The sequence below is a fragment of the Rana temporaria genome, chromosome 1 (genome assembly GCF_905171775.1).
Source record: "Rana temporaria chromosome 1, aRanTem1.1, whole genome shotgun sequence".
Classification (NCBI taxonomy): Eukaryota; Metazoa; Chordata; class Amphibia; order Anura; family Ranidae; genus Rana; species Rana temporaria.
In genome coordinates this window covers 283,918,828-283,937,117 of record NC_053489.1, presented here as the reverse complement: position 1 = coordinate 283,937,117, position 18,290 = coordinate 283,918,828, and the positions used below count along the sequence as shown (strand labels likewise).

The following is an 18,290-nucleotide window of genomic DNA, read 5'->3' as shown; positions in this document are numbered from 1 at the left end:
CGTATAAACTTGGACCAGGGAATGACGGCTTTTTCCCACCCAAAGCTCCACAAAGTCTCTGTGCTCCAAGATCCAATTCTGACTGAGACAAGAACAGGTTTGTTTTGTTCCTTATCAATATTAAACCCTTGGACCCCTCAATAGATAAGTCCACAATCCTGCCAGGTAGTGCCTTACAATATATAATTTAGCAATGTATGGTTACCAAGGTTTTCAAGTGCAGAGCACCACTTTTTAAAAGATTGAACCCTTGAATTTAGCAGTACATGTTCTTTACCCACTTCACTGACTATGTATTAAGATCGAAAGCATTTCAGTTTCAATATACCAGGCACACACAAAAAACATACATTAAAGACTGTGTTCCCTGTTTGAAAATTATACAGTATAGCAATTCTAATATTAACTTATATTACATATGTATACATACCATTTTGTAAGTATAACATTGCTTAAATTTTGTGTCGGATGCTAGCGTGCACGATCACTGCAGTCCTGTAGAAAATTACAGAAATTATTAGATATGTGTAATATACAGTAGGTAACTTGCTTTTCTAATAAACCAAGTCAAAGTAGTATAAATGTAGTATATAAAATAATATATAAGGGTTATTTAGACCTCAAGGCTGAAAAAAGTCCTATCTAAACAAAACATTTTCTGTCATTTGTAAATGCTGAGTTTTTTTTTTTCAGATCTTTTTTTTTTTTTTATAACACATTTTTAAGACTGTTGAAATCTACAGAAAAAAATTAATATTAGAAAAATTCAATAAAACAGACACAATAGGCAGGGAAACCTTGTAGTACTTGACGACATGTTATAATCCTATATCTTATATCAAGTATGATAAATAATAAATAGGGATGCAGGTTGGGTTCACAGTGGATACTGTGTTTAGGGCCATGATGCCCATTATGGCAATTGGGGTGGCTGCTTTAGGAGGCACTTATGGAGATATGATGGGGTGGTATTGATTTGGGTGTATCATACCAGACACTCTGCCCTCTGTGAAACTCAGTATTGATGATTTTTTTCTGGACCTTTTTTAAAGTATCTATTGCTGGACCTTCCATGTACCATTTGGGTATCGCGTGCATAAAGAAACCAGCACCTCAATATATTAAGCCAGCAGCAAATGGGCCACACTCCTCCTCCTTGAACCTGTCTTTAAAAAAGAGGCGTGTTCCTGAAACCACCTCGATGCTGGTTTACCTTTGTCTACGTGTAAGTCTGGATTTTATTTGTTTATTAAATACTTGCACTTTTTATTGATTCAGCACACTGGTGCTTTGTTATTTTTGGATCTTCCTTGGATCTGTCTTTTCCAAGAGCTGCAGATTTCTTCATCTGTGCCTGTGTTGGAAAAAAATCCACTCCCGGTTTTCTGCTCCTATCCGACTGACTGGTGGTTTCTCCTGCTGATCTTCTACATTATGTTTTTCACTATTTACAGTTTTGGCTCTTAAAATGTTATTGTGAGCGCTGGGTGAGAGTCTTTGGTTCATCAGTGTACAGTATAGATGTTGGAGTGGAAGAGGGAATATCCCCAAATCACATTGGGCCTAGTATCTTAATGCCACCTTGCTAAAACTGCTGGCTTTACAGCTGTTTCCATTGCACCTTAATGGAATTAGCTCCTTATTGAAAGTTTATAGCTTGTGCCACACCACAGTGACAGGTACCAAGCCACCATTATTTTGCCCAAAAGGCCACCCTTGCCCTTTAACAGCATGTAAAATGTAATGTGTCTGTGTTGCTGGAACCCACTGCCAGCTGCATGTCCCTAGACACATGGTCCAGTATGTGAGCGCAGGGACACCACATATTCTTCACTGGGTCAATTTTCTGATGGATGGCTGGGAAGAATGTAGGATGGGGCACACAACTGGATATTGATCCAACATGTGTCTTGGACAATTGTGACAGAGCAGTCACCTTTACCCCTGTCCACCTCACTGGCATCTCCTGACTCCTCAAAACCAGCAGTTCCCCCACGTACCCCAGAGCATATGCTGCATCCCAGGCTAATTTTTGCCATGCAGGCCCAGCATGAAAGGTCAGTGATCCCATGATGGCCATGCTGCAGTGGTTACACCATCTATGAATAAATGTGAAATTATTGTACAGGTACAGGCCCTGGGAAACTGGTGTTCATTTCACAGCTTTACTAAATAGCCCATAATTTTTTTCTTTGATAAATGTCCAGTTGCCCTTTCCCTTTTTGACAATAGTTTTCCTATAAGCCCCAAAAAAGGACATATTTTAGCAGCAGGAGTCGCTAACCTTGACTTCAATGGAATTTCCACAGAGTTCAGGTTTGCAGAATAATACAAATTGGAAAATAGTATCACTTATTATAAATCATTGGGGAATCATCAGTGATATCTGATAGGGGAAAGGGTAGCATTTATCTTTCCATTTGCCCCATGGGGCTGAATAAAAAATGCCTGCTTTTTTTCCACTGCAAGAACTTGCATGCACCTTGCCTTCATTCCAGTTTTGAATACCTGAGGCTCAGCATTCTTTCAGTAGCCACATTGTTGTGTGGGACACAGGATTTATATATAATATTTGTATATTTCAACCTTAAAGCGGGGGTTCACCCAAAAAAAAAAAAAAATTATTCTGACAACTCGGCTGAATGTCATGTTGACAATCGGCTGTTTTTTTTTATTTCAGTGCCGTACATACCGTATTTTTACCGCCGCTTCCGGGTATGTAATCTGCGGGACTGGGCGTTCCTAATTGATTGACATCCTTCTGACCGGCGCATACAGCTTGTCACGAGGTTGCCGAAAGAAGCCGGAATTGCGAGTCGGCTCTATACAGCGCCTGCGCACCGGCGTTCGGCTTCTTTCGGCAACTCGTGAAGCGCTGTATGCGCCGGTCGGAAGGATGTCAATCAATTAGGAACGCCCAGTCCTGCACATTACATACCCGGAAGCGGCGGTGAAAATACGGTATGTACGGCACTGAAAAAAAAAAAAAACAGCCGATTGTCATTCTGACAACTCGGCTGAATATCATGTTAAAAAATTTTTTTGGGGGTATTGTATTGTATTTTAACCTTGGAGGGCTCTAGGTTAAAGGTGTAAAAGCAAATATAAGTTTTATGTCCTGACAGATTATGCTGTCAACACATGGATCCCACAGCCTATATAAAATGTTTCCCCTCATTTTGGGATAATTGTTATTCAGCTGGAGTCCCCTGGGCCAGGTTTAGACCTACTCATCTATGACATTCTAAAGATAAAATGGGGTCATCCATATCTCAATTTTTTTTATTCTTCAGATTGCATTTAACTTGTGTAGATGAATTGAGATGTAAACAATGCATCCAATTTCTTTTTAACCCAATATTAGGAGTTGTACAGGTTAGTACACATGCCATTGCTTTTACACCTTAGGCCCCGTACACACGACCGAACATGTCTGCTGAAACTGGTCCGCGGACCAGTTTCAGCAGACATGTTCGATCGTGTGTACGGCCGACCGGACAGGTGTCCGCTGGAAGCCTGTCCGTCAGACATGTTCGTCGTCTGTACAGACTCACCGTACATGTCCGATCGGCCGCCATCCCTCGCATGCGTCGAAGTGATTCGACGCATGCGTGGAAGCATTGAACTTCCAGGGCCGTGCACGTCGCCGCGTCATCGTCGCGGCGACGGCGCGGTCACGTCACCACGTTTCGTGTACGAGCGGATTTCTGTCTGATGGTGTGTACAACCATCAGACAGAAATCTCCGGGCGGACATGTCCGCTGAAAACGGTCCGGCAGACCGTTTTCAGCGGACAGTCCGTCCGTTTGTACGAGGCCTTAGACATTGGTGGGTTATTTACGAAAGGCAAATCTGCTTTGCACCACAAGTGCTCCTAGTTCTTACTGGCACCCTATACCATTTATAAAGCTACAATAACAAATGTGTGCCTGTGTTTTATTATTTTTTTTCTGAGAGATTTTTCTTCTTTAGCCGATTATAAAATGTTGGTTACCATTACTATTTTGATTTGCACTAAGGACAAAGCATGGCATTACATTTTCATGTTAGTAAGGATATCTTGGAATTTCTGTAGGCTAACTAGATTATCATTGGGCTATGTAAAATGCTTATTGACTGTTTAGCTTTTCTAAGTCATAAGAATTGATTTGCCTAAGGCCCATGTGGATAGGCTCATCACAGATACCATCATCCACTAAAGTAAGACATTAAAGTGTTACTAAACCCAGTAATATGAAAATGGTTAATCCGCCCCCCCCTTTAGGGGATTAACACCTTAAGTTCCACAGTGAGTATAACAAGCATGCTATGCTGCATATACAGTACAGACTGATTTTACTGTTGTGGGTTTAGTAACACTTTAACTCTAGCCTGAGAAGATCATGTGCATGGAGTGAGGCAGGGAGTTTTTTTGTTTCGACTAAAATATATAAAAAAATATACTAAATGGTATAAATCAAAATGAAAGTGTTACTAAACCCAGGGCCCTGCATTCACTATACCTGGTCTCCCACAGTACACAGTACATGTAAATGCAAATAATTTTGTAAATCTAAATACCTTTTCTCCTCAGCAGCATTTAGCAATCTTATGCATTATATTAGTGTCTGGTTAAAGCTTGTAGGAGGAGTTTTCATTCTACCCTGACTGTCCTTTGAGGCTGCAGGACCCCTGATTTTTTGTCTGGACAGTTCTGATTGGCCCTGTGCTGATCACACGCACCATCCCAAGAAAACAAAAAAAAATCTCTACCAAACTGAGCATGTGCAGAGTGACTCCAAAGGCTCTGTCTTATGAAGAGATGGATTGGGGACAGCGGAAGAAGGGGAGGATCAGAGAAGACAGGAGCTACACTATGTAGAGGATTAACCCCTTAGGCTCCACAGTGAGTATAACAAGCATGCTTCACTGTATATACAGACTGATTTTACTGTTGTGGGTTTAGTAACAATTACGTTTATCAAACCATTTGTGGATTACTACAGTACTACTGCAAACCACAATTAATTTATTGTTAACATGACTGAAATAGATGAAAAGGACCCCCCAAAAAAAACACAGAACCAATGTTTCTTGAACAGATATGTAGTTAATGAACAAGGAGCCTTTGAAGTGTTCATTTTGTTCTACATAACTGATTACTATTGAAGCAGCTTGATTTTGTTGTCACACCATTGTTGTCATTTTGGCAAGTTAAGAAACTTGTTTGTCATCCTTATCAGATTTGACAATGTTATGGGTATTTGGTTTGATTCAATACTTTAATTATATTCTTTATGGGTTTCTCGAAACTGAAATATACACTACATGAAAGACCATATTTTATTGAAAAGCTAATGTACAAATTCTATAATTATCAGCTTACAGCGCTGATAATTTACAAGTCCTACATTGCTCATAAATTGTAAAGATGTACTGTATATGAAATATAAAGTGCATATATAGCCCATATTAGTAAAAATGTAGAACCTAACAATACTCGTACCATCTAGGGGAGAGAAAGGGAGTTACACACTGTTTTTCTAATAGTGAAGGTTTAATAATGGGTGAATGTGCCTAGGCTCAATTCCAAGTCCATTTGTCGAATTCATTGTAAACTCTAGAATTTTAATCCCAACCCTATTCAAGTCAATGTGGGGGTGGGTGGAAGGGTGGAGGGTAAGGCAAAGCTTGCTTAGTGGGGGGAAGGTCCTCCTTTTAATGCAACTTTGAAGGCTATATGGGAAAATACCAATCCTTTTAATGACATACTTGGAAGATTCCTTTAAGCCATATGTGGTGTTATGGAAGTTTATTGCTCATGAACAATGTCAGTGAAATTGTTTGATTGTATCACATAATTTAAATGTGTTTTACTTTTATTTACTTTTATGCACTTCTTATTGCACACATTTATTTTTTAACAAACTGATTTTTTAATTTTTTTTTAAGTTTAATTAAACATCACAACAAAGTACACCCAACCCATAGCCCCACATTTCATGAACCCCCTCTTCCATCTCTGTATTCCCAAAATATTCAAAATATACATTTCAGGTATGTGTTTGGTAGAAATTGGCTAGCACTAGAACAGTATAGGAGCACCTAATACTGCAGAAATTGAAAAGAACTCTGTAGTGTAGGCATCTGTTGCCAATGGAGTTGGTATGGTCTGCAGAACATAAAACAGAAAAATCATTTGGCCCACAGTTTCACAGGGAGACAACAAATACAAATACAAAATAGAGTTTTATGTCACAGGAATAAGCCAAAAATATTGTATTGACTCCATGCTCTATATTTAAGCACATTTACTAGGCTGCAGTTTCAATGGGCGTCAGAAGCTGGATTTTAATTAAGAAATTACATTTATTATATAATCAGTTTATATAATGAAATTTGTCAGAAAAAAATGCAAAAAAGTATATATATACAGGATTTATATTGCGCCAATGGTTTGCGCATCGCTTTACAATGTAGAGATAGGACAGCACAATTACAATACAGCTCAATACAGAAGGGACAGGAGGACCCTGCTCATGGAGCTTACATTCTAAAGGGAGGGGGGCAGGGGTCAAGTCCTGGGGAAAAAAGTGTGGGAACTCCCACCCAAGATCCACTCCCCCACCAAAAAAATAAATCATAGGCTCATATGCATAATTACTAAACCACATGTTTTTTTTTTTATCCACTGTACCTTAGTAATCTTTTATGTTACTGGCCACTTCCTCTATATGGATTCATCGGGTAGTGTGCGGGTATTCCGTCACTTCCTCGATGCCGCAATGTCTCCTGGGAGCTTTTGTCATTGTTCCCAGGAGACATTGCGGAGGTCTGCCGTGAGTTATCGCAGGATTTAGAAAGAACTTTAAGTTCATTCTAAATCCTGCGATAACTCGCGGCAGACCTCCGCAATGTCTCCTGGGAACAATGACAAAAGCTCCCAGGAGACATTGCGGCATCGAGGAAGTGACGGAATACCCGCACAATACCCGATGCGGCCAGTAACATAAAGGATTACTAAGGTTCGCTTGCCCCTGACAGTGACTCGAGCTGGGCATCGCCGCTTAGTGAAGGATTGGCTGGGGCGGCTCGGCTGCTCTCGGCTGCTCTAGTCCTGCCAAGGGAACTGCGTTCCTGCTGTGAAAAAAGTGCAGGAACTCCATTCCCATGCATTCCCGCAGGACTTGAGCCTGGGAGGGGGGAGGTGTTACAAAAGGTAAACGCTGCAGGAGATGGTCTGATGGAGTGGCTAGGGTACAGTTCTTAGGTGGGTGTGGGATAGGCTTCCCTGAATAAATGAGCTTTCAGGGATCTCCTAAAGGTGGACAAGGTAGGGGCTGACTGGACATATCAGGGCAGGGAGTTCCAGAGGATATGAGAGGTTCTAGAGACGTCCTGGAGGTGAGCATGGGAGGAGGTAACAAGGGAGGTGGAGAGCAGGAGGTATTGGAAGGAGCAGAGAGGACGATTTGGGCGATATCTGCAGATGAGGTTGGTGATGTAGCTGGGGGCGATGTTGTGGATGGCCTTGTATGTTGTGGTTAGTAATTTGAAATATATATGGTAGGGTAGTGGAAGCCAGTGAAGGAATTGGCAGGTTGAGAGGTGCGGCAGTCATGGATAAGTTAGTGAGGTGTACGAGTCTAGCAGCAGTACTCATAATAGACTGAAGGGGGGATAGCCTGTGTTAGGGTAGGCCATTGAGGAGAGAGTTGCAGTAGTCGAGGCGGTAAATAACCAAGGAGTTAATAAGTTGTTTTGTGGTGTCGTTAGTCAAGAAGGAACAAATTCTGGAATGTTGTGAAGGTTAAGGCGGCAAGATTTAGCCAGTGACTGGATGTGGGGGCTGAAGGAGGGGTCAGAGTCTAGGATTACACCCAGCAAAAATTTTACAGACTTGATTCACACTTTGAAAGTAGCTTTAGTACAGTAGGTTACAGTTAAGGAGTGACAAACCAGGTAAAAAAAAATTATTTTTAAATTAAAATATCAGTGTATTAATTCACAGAAGACTGGAAAAAATGGGAGAAAACACTGCGCTAAACAAAAAATGTGCAAATGCTGCCAGTACCAAAAAAATGTAGATACAATTTAAAAAAATGTGTTAAAAGATGAGGTATGGCGCAAAAACAATTATGTGAAAGTTTGGTAATGATACCAACAATTCAAAACTATTGAATATAGTAATAAAATAAAAGCAAATTGAAAAACCACAAACTTAACGTGATTAAAACAAATGATGAATGGTAATGAAAGCATAATAAGTGACTGACACTCTGTGAATAGCAAAATAAATAAAATTCAGAGAATGAGACATGAGCACAAATAAGGGTTAAAAAGTCCATAAAACAATCCCACGTGAAATAAGAATAAGAAATGAACCCAGATTCTTCTTAAAATGGGTGATGTAATAGCAGGCATTAAACCTTCTCCCACTAAGTAAACACCAAAGTGAGAGAGATGCAGTCTCCTTACCAGAAACTAAGACCACAAACTGGCGGTCAGACCAAGCATAGGGTTTGTTTATAGTCTTCCAATAAGACTCTATGGCTGGAGCTGGTTCAATCAGGCACTGATGAGGATCTCAGGTAAAAGACAAAAGAAAAACCATAGTGTAGACTGCAACAGAGGTTTTAATAAAAATAGTGGTAATGCACTTACAGGAAAGTTGTTGTAATATGCGCCCGATCGGTATATAACACATGCGGTGTGCACAGCGGGTCTCGGCGTCCCCTCTCGTTCCTTCTCCTGTGTCGGTCTGTTCCGGGGAGCATGATGACGTCAGGAGGCAGGCCGTTCGTACGTTTGTGGATCGTCGGAAATAGCTCATTTGCATACTCGACGCGGATTACGACGGGAACGCCACCTAGCGGAAGCCGAAAAATTGCATCTAAGATCTGACGGCGTACAAAGACGTACGCCTGTCGGATCTAACACAGATGCTGTCGTATCTTGTTTTGTGGATACCAAAACAAAGATACGCCGCGTAATTTCTTTGAGGATCTGCCCCTATCTCTTTACTCTTTCTCCTCCAGAGCCCTCTGAAGTGCAGATCACACTTCCTATGTACTAGAGGGGAGCCATGCATTTCTTTGGACTGCCTAGTGTTGAAGCATATGGCCAGAAAAGATGATTGCAGGGGAAGATGAGCATGCCTAGGATCCACACTATGCACTATTGATAGAGACAGGTACACATTATATGAGGATAGTATTTGTGTATTTTAATAATTCAAAATGTAATTACCACTTAAGCACTTTCACTAGGCCATTTCTTGATCAGGAGGGAGAGACCCCAGTTACCCTTTAAATGAAAATTCTTTAATAATTTTTTTTTTACATACCTGTTCTGTGCAGTGATCTTGCACAGAGCCTCCCCAACTTGCCTCCTCTGGGATACCCTGCCGATGCTTCTGTCTCCTCCTGCCTTCCGAGTGCCCCTAGAGCAAGCCACTTTTATGGGGGCACGCTTACTGGCTCTATTCCAAGCTCGACCCCCCTGCTTCTTCTTCACAGGCTTTGACTGACAGCAGTGTTGGATGGTGACTGGGCTCAGGCACACAAACTATTGTAGCTTGAGCTAGGCCCCATTTTTTAGCAGAACACCCACCATCAAAAAATAAACAATAATGCTTAATTATTTTGCTGGAGAAAGTGTGCAAAATATTTTTGTGCCTACACGTGTGTATTAAATGACTTGTACTAGGCCCCAATTTAAACATGACATTTTAAATCAAGAAATTAAATGCACTAACATTAGAATTTTTTGCAAAAAAAAGCACCACAAAAAAATTGTATGTCTACATGCACATTACTAAACTAATTGCGTGTAAGAGTGTAAGGCCTATACGAATTGAGTGTGGCTTAAACCGCATCCAATTCGAAGAACAATTCTAAATACATTGTTTTCTATGAGGCTGGTTCACATATGTGCGATGCATTCGCACTGCGCATTGCAGAAAAAACGTGTGCGTTTTTTAGGCCTTGCGGTGCGGCTCTGGTGCGAATTCAGGCCCATTATCTTCTATGGGAACGCATCTAATTCGCCAATGTGTTGCGGTTTGAACAGAAGTTTTCTCTCCTCCTCCTCCACCTCCCCCTTTTCCAAGTTCCTCCCCTGTCTGTTTCATGCCGCTGAGGTGAGTAGCCATGTCGAAAAAGATGGAGCAAAAAAGTGACAGAAAAGATGAACGAGTGTGTGGATTGCGAGGAGCTTATCCGCCTTGTCAGGGAGAACCCAATGCTCTATGACACCCGGCATCCTAAATATAAGGACAACATTCTTAAAAAACGAACATGAGTTAAAATTGCCAGAAACCTATTGCCAGTAGGGATGAGCCGAACATACCCGGGTTCGGTTCGCATCAGAACGTTCGAACAGACCGCGGGTTCGCGCGAACATTTAGAACCCCATTGAAGTCTATGGGACTCGAACGTTCGAATTCAAAAACGATCATTTTAAAGACCAATATTCAATTTAATGTTGGTAAACGTCTTTCAGAACCCGGGTCTTGCCCCAGGGAACATGTATCAATCGAAAAAAATATTTTAAAAACGGACGTTTTTGCGGAGCAGCGATTTTAATGATGTTTAAAGTGAAAAAAAAAAAATGAAAAATTCCTTCAAATATCACACCTGCTGTGTGTCTCTAGTAGTGACACATGTTTAGAAATGTCCCTGCACAACATTAAATTATTATAAGAACAAAGTAATTTAATACTGGTTGCGCACGTGCTGTGTGGGAACAATATCTCGATTATTTTAGGGGTGGTGGGGGGGTGGCATTATCTTTTTGGGAAAGCAAAATTGTAGAAAAAAGGGCACCCCTCAAACATACTGTAATTGTAGCGCAACAAAGAGCCACGTGCAAAGTATTGCATCAAAAATTGTTATTAGGCGCCCTTGTTACACAGGGGCATAAAAATGTGTCCGTAGGCGCAACATAACACTGCAACCCCTCCCAATATCTGTAATTGGAGCGCAACAAGGAGCCACGTGCAAAGTATTGCATCAAAAATTGTTATTAGGCGCCCTTGTTACACAGGGGCATAAAAATGTGTCCGTAGGCGCAACATAACACTGCAACCCCTCCCAATATCTGTAATTGGAGCGCAACAAGGAGCCACGTGCAAAGTATTGCATCAAAAATTGTTATTAGGTGCCCCTGTTACACAGGGGCATAAAAATGTGTCCATAGGCGCAACATAACACTGCAACCCCTCCCAATATCTGTAATTGGAGCGCAACAAGGAGCCACGTGCAAAGTATTGCATCAAAAATTGTTATTAGGCGCCCCTGTTACACAGGGGCACAAAAATTGTGCCTTAGGCCACGTGCAAAGTATTGCATCAAAAATTTTTATTAGACGCCCCTGTTACACAGGGGCACAAAAATTGTGCCTTAGGCCTTAGGCCACATGCAAAGTATTGCATCAAAAATTGTTATTAGACACCCCTGTTACACAGGGGCAGAAAAATTAGGCCTTAGGCCACGTGCAAAGTATTGCATCCAAAATTGTTATTAGGCGCAACATAACACTGCAACCCCTCCCAATATCTGTAATTGGAGCGCAACAAGGAGCCACGTGCAAAGTATTGCATCAAAAATTGTTATTAGACACCCCTGTTACACAGGGGCAGAAAAATTAGGCCTTAGGCCACGTGCAAAGTATTGCATCCAAAATTGTTATTAGGCGCAACATAACACTGCAACCCCTCCCAATATCTGTAATTGGAGCGCAACAAGGAGCCACGTGCAAAGTATTGCATCAAAAATTGTTATTAGGCGCCCCTGTTACACAGGGGCACAAAAATTAGGCCTTAGGCCACGTGCAAAGTATTGCATCAAAAATTGTTATTAGACGCCCCTGTTACACAGGGGCACAAAAATTAGGCCTTAGGCCACGTGCAAAGTATTGCATCAAAAATTGTTATTAGACGCCCCTGTTACACAGGGGCACAAAAATTAGGCCTTAGGCCACGTGCAAAGTATTGCATCAAAAATTGTTATTAGACGCCCCTGTTACACAGGGGCACAAAAATTAGGCCTTAGGCCACGTGCAAAGTATTGCATCAAAAATTGTTATTAGACGCCCCTGTTACACAGGGGCACAAAAATTAGGCCTTAGGCCACGTGCAAAGTATTGCATCAAAAATTGTTATTAGGTGCCCCTGTTAAACAGGGGCAGAAAAATTAGGCCTTAGGCACTGGTGGCGGAGCACAGAAAAACAAAATTTCTTACTAGCTAACAGCATGAAAAGTGAGGAGGAGAAGGATATTCCATCAGCAGCACAACAGGACAGTCACTCAGCATCAGCAGTCTCAAAGGGATCTGATATTTCAACACAAAATTCTTATTCAGTAACATCAGCATCAGGTGCTTGGTAGCCGGTGTTGATCCAAGCCTGATTCATTTTGATGAAGGTCAGTCGATCAACAGAGTCGGTGGAGAGGCGTACCCTGTGATCGGTCACAAAGCCTCCAGCAGCACTGAATGTACGTTCTGAAAGAACACTGGATGCAGGGCAAGCCAGTAGCTCAATTGCGTACTGTGCAAGCTCTGGCCAGTGATCCATCCTCAAGACCCAGTAAGCCAGAGGATTTTCCGTGGGGAAGGTGTACAAGTCGGATCTTGCCGCTAGGTATTCCTGGACCATGTAAACCAGACGCTGGCGATGGTTGCTGGAACCGGTCAGACCTTGGGGCTGCGGACTAAAAAATTGTCTGAACGCATCGGTCAGACGGCCACCTTCTCCACCGCTCCTTCTCTGACTCACCGAAGCCTCAGCAAGACGTTGTCCAGGGCCAGGTTTTGGTAATCCCCCCGGTTCTGGGAACGCATTGCACAGACCCTTCTGCAAGGCCTCCCGCAGTAGTTTCATCTTCTGCTCCCTCTGCGATGGCAACATAAGATCCGTTACCTTACTCTTGTAACGTGGATCAAGGAGAGTTGCCAGCCAGTAATGATCCCTCTCCTTGATAGCACGTACACGAGGATCCTTACGCAGGCTTTGCAGAATCAGGGAGGCCATGCAGCGTAGGTTTGCAGAGGCATTCAGGGCACAGTCCTCTGGGTCACTGAGGACGACAGGATCCTCAGCCACCTCATCCCAGCCACGTAAAAGTCCACGTGTTCCTTGGGACTGTAAATGATCCCTTGAAGACTGCAGCTGTTGATGCTGAGTGCTAGGCTCCACCTCCATGCTGCTGATACAATCCTCCTCCTCCTCCTCTTCCTCATCCTCCTCCTCCTCTTCCTGTGTTCCAGGTGGGCAAGCAGGAACAGTGTCTGGATAAAGGGGGCCTTGAGAGGTAAGGAAGTCCTCCTCTTCCTCCCTCTGTTCTGCCTCAAGGGCCCTGTCCATTATTCCACGTAGGGTGTGCTCCAACATGTGAATAAGCGGGACAGTCTCACTGATGCATGCACTGTCACTGCTCACCATCCTCGTGGCCTCCTAAAATGGTGACAGGACAGTGCATGCATCCCTGATCAAGGCCCACTGGCGTGGTGAAAAAAACCCAAGCTCCCCTGAGCCAGTTCTGCTGCCATATTGGCACAGGTACTCATTGATGGCCCTCTGCTGCGTGTGCAGCCGCTGCAGCATGGCCAACGTAGAGTTCCATCTGGTGGGCATGTCACAGATTAGGCGGTTCTTGGGCAGGTTGTATTCCCTCTGGAGGTCTGTCAGCCGAGCAGTGGCATTATATGACCTCCGGAAATGCACACAGACTTTCCTGGCCTGCCTCAGGACATCCTGTAAGCCAGGGTACCTGCCCAAGAACCGCTGCACCACCAAATTGAGAACATGCGCAAAACAGGGCACATGGGTGAGTTTTCCACGTCGCAGGGCAGAGAGGAGGTTGGTGCCATTATCGCTGACCACCATTCCAGGCTTCAGCTGGCGTGGCGTCAACCACCTCTGAGCCTGCCCCTGCAGAGCTGAAAGAACCTCTTCCCCAGTGTGGCTCCTGTCTCCCAAGCACACCAGCTCTAGGACCGCATGGCATCTCTTGGCCTGCATTCCTGCGTAGCCCGTCGTACGCCTACGGAGCACGGCTGGTTCTGAGCCAACATCACCACAGGAAGAGGCCACAGAGGAAGAAGAAGAGGAGGGGGTGGAGGAGAGAGGTGTGTCACAAGCAGTTGTAGTGTTTTGGAGGCGTGGTGGTGGAACAACCTCCAAAACTACTGTGCCTTGACCTGCGTCCTTCCCAGCTGCCAGCAGAGTCACCCAATGGGCCGTAAAAGACAGGTAACGTCCCTGTCCATGCCTGCTGGACCATGAGTCAGCGGTAAGATGCACCTTACCACTGACCGCCCTGTCCAGCGAGGTATGGACATTGCCTTCCACATGCCGGTAGAGAGCCGGAATCGCCTTCCGTGAAAAAAAGTGGCGTTTGGGTACTTGCCACTGAGGTACTGCACATTCCACAAACTCACGGAAGGGGGCAGAATCTACCAACTGAAAAGGTAGCAGTTGAAGTGCTAGCAATTTTGCTAAGCTAGCATTCAACCACTGGGCATGTGGATGGCTGGGAGCGTACTTCTTTCGGCGCTGCAGCAGCTGGGGCAGGGAAATTTGTCTGGTAATATCAGTAGATTGGCCGGATGTACTACCACTACTACGTTGTGAAACACCTATTTCTACACCTTCGGTGCAGGCTGCAGAGAGGACTAGGGGTCTAGTGGGGTTTGAGGTCACAGAAGGGCAAGGGGAGGACCGCTTTGGTCTTTGGTGTGGGTCTTTCTGGTATGCCTGCCAACGAGCTGCATGGCAGGTCGACATATGTCTGGACAAGCATGTGGTGCCCAAGCGGGTGATGTTTTGGCCACGCGAGATACGCTTGAGACATATGTTGCAAACAGCAAAGGTAGCATCTGATGGACAGGTTTCAAAAAAGGCCCACACCAAAGAACTTTTGCTGTACCGTTGAGACACAGCAGCGCCACGTAATGCAGTTGGTGTACTGCCCTTAAGCTGACCCCTGGAGGGCTTCCTGCCTCTTTGAAGATGTGCCTGTGCCTCGTCCTCTTCCTCCTCCTCCTCTCTCCTACCAGGCACCCAGGTAGAGTCAATGACCTCATCATCCCCTCCCTCCTCATCATCACTGGCGACAACCTGGCAGTATGCTCCAGCTGGGGGAACATCACTCCCAGATTGTTGTCCCTCTCGGCCACCCCCTCTCCCTGGGCTCACATCAATGCCTTCCTCTATCAGTGTTCCGTCATCGGAGTCTTCAAAACGCTGTGCATCTTCAGCTAGCATGTACCCAACACTGTGTTGAAACAGTTCGGGGGACTCCTCAGGAGGACACGGTGGGACTAGGGAAGGATTGTGTGATCCCATTGTGCAGAGGGTAGAGGACGCCTTGGCAGCTGCTTTGCCAGACAAACTATAATCAGTCTGTGTGAGAGAGGATGAGGAGGATGAGGACGGCTTGGTCATCCACTCAACTAATTTCTCAGCATGTTGAGGCTCAACACGGCCAGCTCCCGAAAAGAAGGACGAGCGGCCACGGCCACGTGCTGAAGAGGATGCACCACATCCATCACCAGCGTTACCTCTAGATGCAGAGCCTGCTTGCCCTCGTGACTCTCTGCCTCTCTTTGTCCTTCCAGCCATAGTTATGCGTTCAGGTGTTATGTAACAAAATAGTCGCTGTCACACCGACTGCGTTCAGATGGTATTAAACAGCAACCACACAGTAAGAGTGACTTGGCTCAAGTGTAAAGTAACAAAATAGTCGCTGTCACACCAACTGCGTTCAGATGGTATTAAACAGCAACCACACAGTAAGAGCGACTTGGCTCAAGTGTAAAGTAACAAAGTAGTCGCTGTCACACCGACTGCGTTCAGATGGTATTAAACAGCAATCACACAGTAAGAGCGACTTGGTTCAAGTGTAAAGTAACAAAATAGTCGCTGTCACACCAACTGCGTTCAGATGGTATTAAACAGCAACCACACAGTAAGAGCGACTTGGCTCAAGTGTAAAGTAACAAAATAGTCGCTGTCACACCGACTGCGTTCAGATGGTATTAAACAGCAACCACACAGTAAGAGCGACTTGGCTCAAGTGTGAAGTAACAAAATAGTCGCTGTCACACCAACTGCGTTCAGATGGTATTAAACAGCAACCACACAGTAAGAGCGACTTGGCTCAAGTGTAAAGTAACAAAATAGTCGCTGTCACACCGACTGCGTTCAGATGGTATTAAACAGCAACCACACAGTAAGAGCGACTTGGCTCAAGTGTAAAGTAACAAAATAGTCGCTGTCACACCAACTGCGTTCAGATGGTATTAAACAGCAACCACACAGTAAGAGCGACTTGGCTCAAGTGTAAAGTAACAAAATAGTCGCTGTCACACCGACTGCGTTCAGATGGTATTAAACAGCAATCACACAGTAAGAGCGACTTGGTTCAAGTGTAAAGTAACAAAATAGTCGCTGTCACACCAACTGCTTTCAGATGGTATTAAACAGCAACCACACAGTAAGAGCGACTTGGCTCAAGTGTAAAGTAAAAAAATAGCCGCAGTGACACCAACTGCCTTTAGTTGCTATTAAACAGCATGCACGCAGTAATAGCGACTGCGGTCAAATGCGATTTAACAGCACGCACGCAGTGACACCAACTGCCTTTAGTTGCTATTAAACAGCACGCACGCAGTAATAGCGACTGCGGTCAAATGCGATTTAACAGCACGCACGCAGTGACACCAACTGCCTTTAGTTGCTATTAAACAGCACGCACACAGTAATAGCGACTGCGGTCAAATGCGATTTAACAGCACGCACGCAGTGACACCAACTGCCTTTAGTTGCTATTAAACAGCACGCACGCAGTAATAGCGACTGCGGTCAAATGCAATTTAACAGCACGCACGCAGTGACACCAACTGCCTTTAGTTGCTATTAAACAGCACGCACGCAGTAATAGCGACTGCGTTTCTGTGCAATTCAATAGCCCAGTTGCATTAACAGCGACTGCGCTTCTGTGCAAATAAATTGCACACGTGCAGTAACAGGTAATGCGTCTGTGTGTGCAATTAACTAGCACACGTTAAATAACACAGAATAATTATATTTAAAGTAAATCCCTAATGCAGGCAATACAACACGTTAGAGCGCTGCATGTAGAACAATCTCCTGCCTGATAGATAAACTAGCTGAGCTGTACAGTTTATAAATATATTGACAACGCCTAAGGATGTGAATATATTCTCTACAAACTGTACTTTTAACTATACTGACTACACTTCCTACTCTATCTATCTATCTATCTATCTATCTATCTGGTTAAGACACTGTGTCTCTATCTCTCTATCTCTCTCTGTCTGACTGACTGATCTTCTCTAGAACCGCCAACACACTACACTAGGCAGCCGTGCAGGCTGCCTTTTATAGTGGGGGGCGTGTACTAATCCCCCTGAGCCATAATTGGCCAAAGCCACCCTGGCTTTGGCCAATTATGGCTCTTCGTTTTTTGAGCGCTGTGATTGGCCAAGCATGCGGGACATACAGCATGCTTGGCCAATCATCAGCGCTCAACGCCCCAGTGAATTATGGGACGTTTTGCATCACTCGAATTTGGCGCGAACGACCCGTTTTGTTCGAGTTTCGACGAACGATCGAACGACCGATGTTCGAGTCGAACATACGTTCGAATCGAACGCGGAGCTCATCCCTAATTGCCAGAGTGGAGCATGTGCTCATCCCAAGTTCAGGCTGACAAAGGTACCGTATTTGCCGGCGTATGAGGCGACCAGGCGTTTAAGATGACCCCCTAATTTTACGTTTTTTTAAAGATTTTTTTGCCTGTACTCACCATATAAGACGACCCCCATTCCGATGCTTCACATTTCTTTCTTCTGGAGCCATATTCTTCTTCATTCTTGCTGGAGATAGAGCCAATCACGATGAGCAATGTATTATATTAATGAATACAAAGCCTGCTTGGATTGGCAGAGGCTGTAACATCATCAGCCCACGCCTCTCTGACTCTCAAAGCCAATCTGTATGTAGGCACTCGGATTGGCAGAGGTTGTTACCCCAATCCGAGCAGGCTCTGTATTCATTTGAATACATCGCTCACCGGGATTGGCTTAGCGGTATATACTGTATGTAGCCAAAGCTACATACAGTATTACTGCATATCCAGCAGGCATCCGAGCAGCTGACCCGGCGTATAAGACGACCCCTGCTTTTTGGCCAGTTTTTTTAAGTGTAAAAGGTAGTCTTATACGCCAGCAAATACAGTAAGTTTATTTTTCTTATTCTCTACCTGTAGATGTTCGCCTATTAT

General features: G+C 44.1%; 1 long non-coding RNA gene across 1 annotated transcript in view; it reads right to left on the bottom strand.

Moving 5' to 3' along the window:
• Positions 1-430: 430 nt before the first annotated feature.
• Positions 431-18,290, bottom strand: part of LOC120943195 — a 66,875-nt gene continuing 49,015 nt past the window's right edge. Inside the window, exon 3 of the long non-coding RNA XR_005750271.1 lies at positions 431-495. This is a non-coding gene — a long non-coding RNA (uncharacterized LOC120943195). The remainder of the gene's footprint in view (positions 496-18,290) is intronic.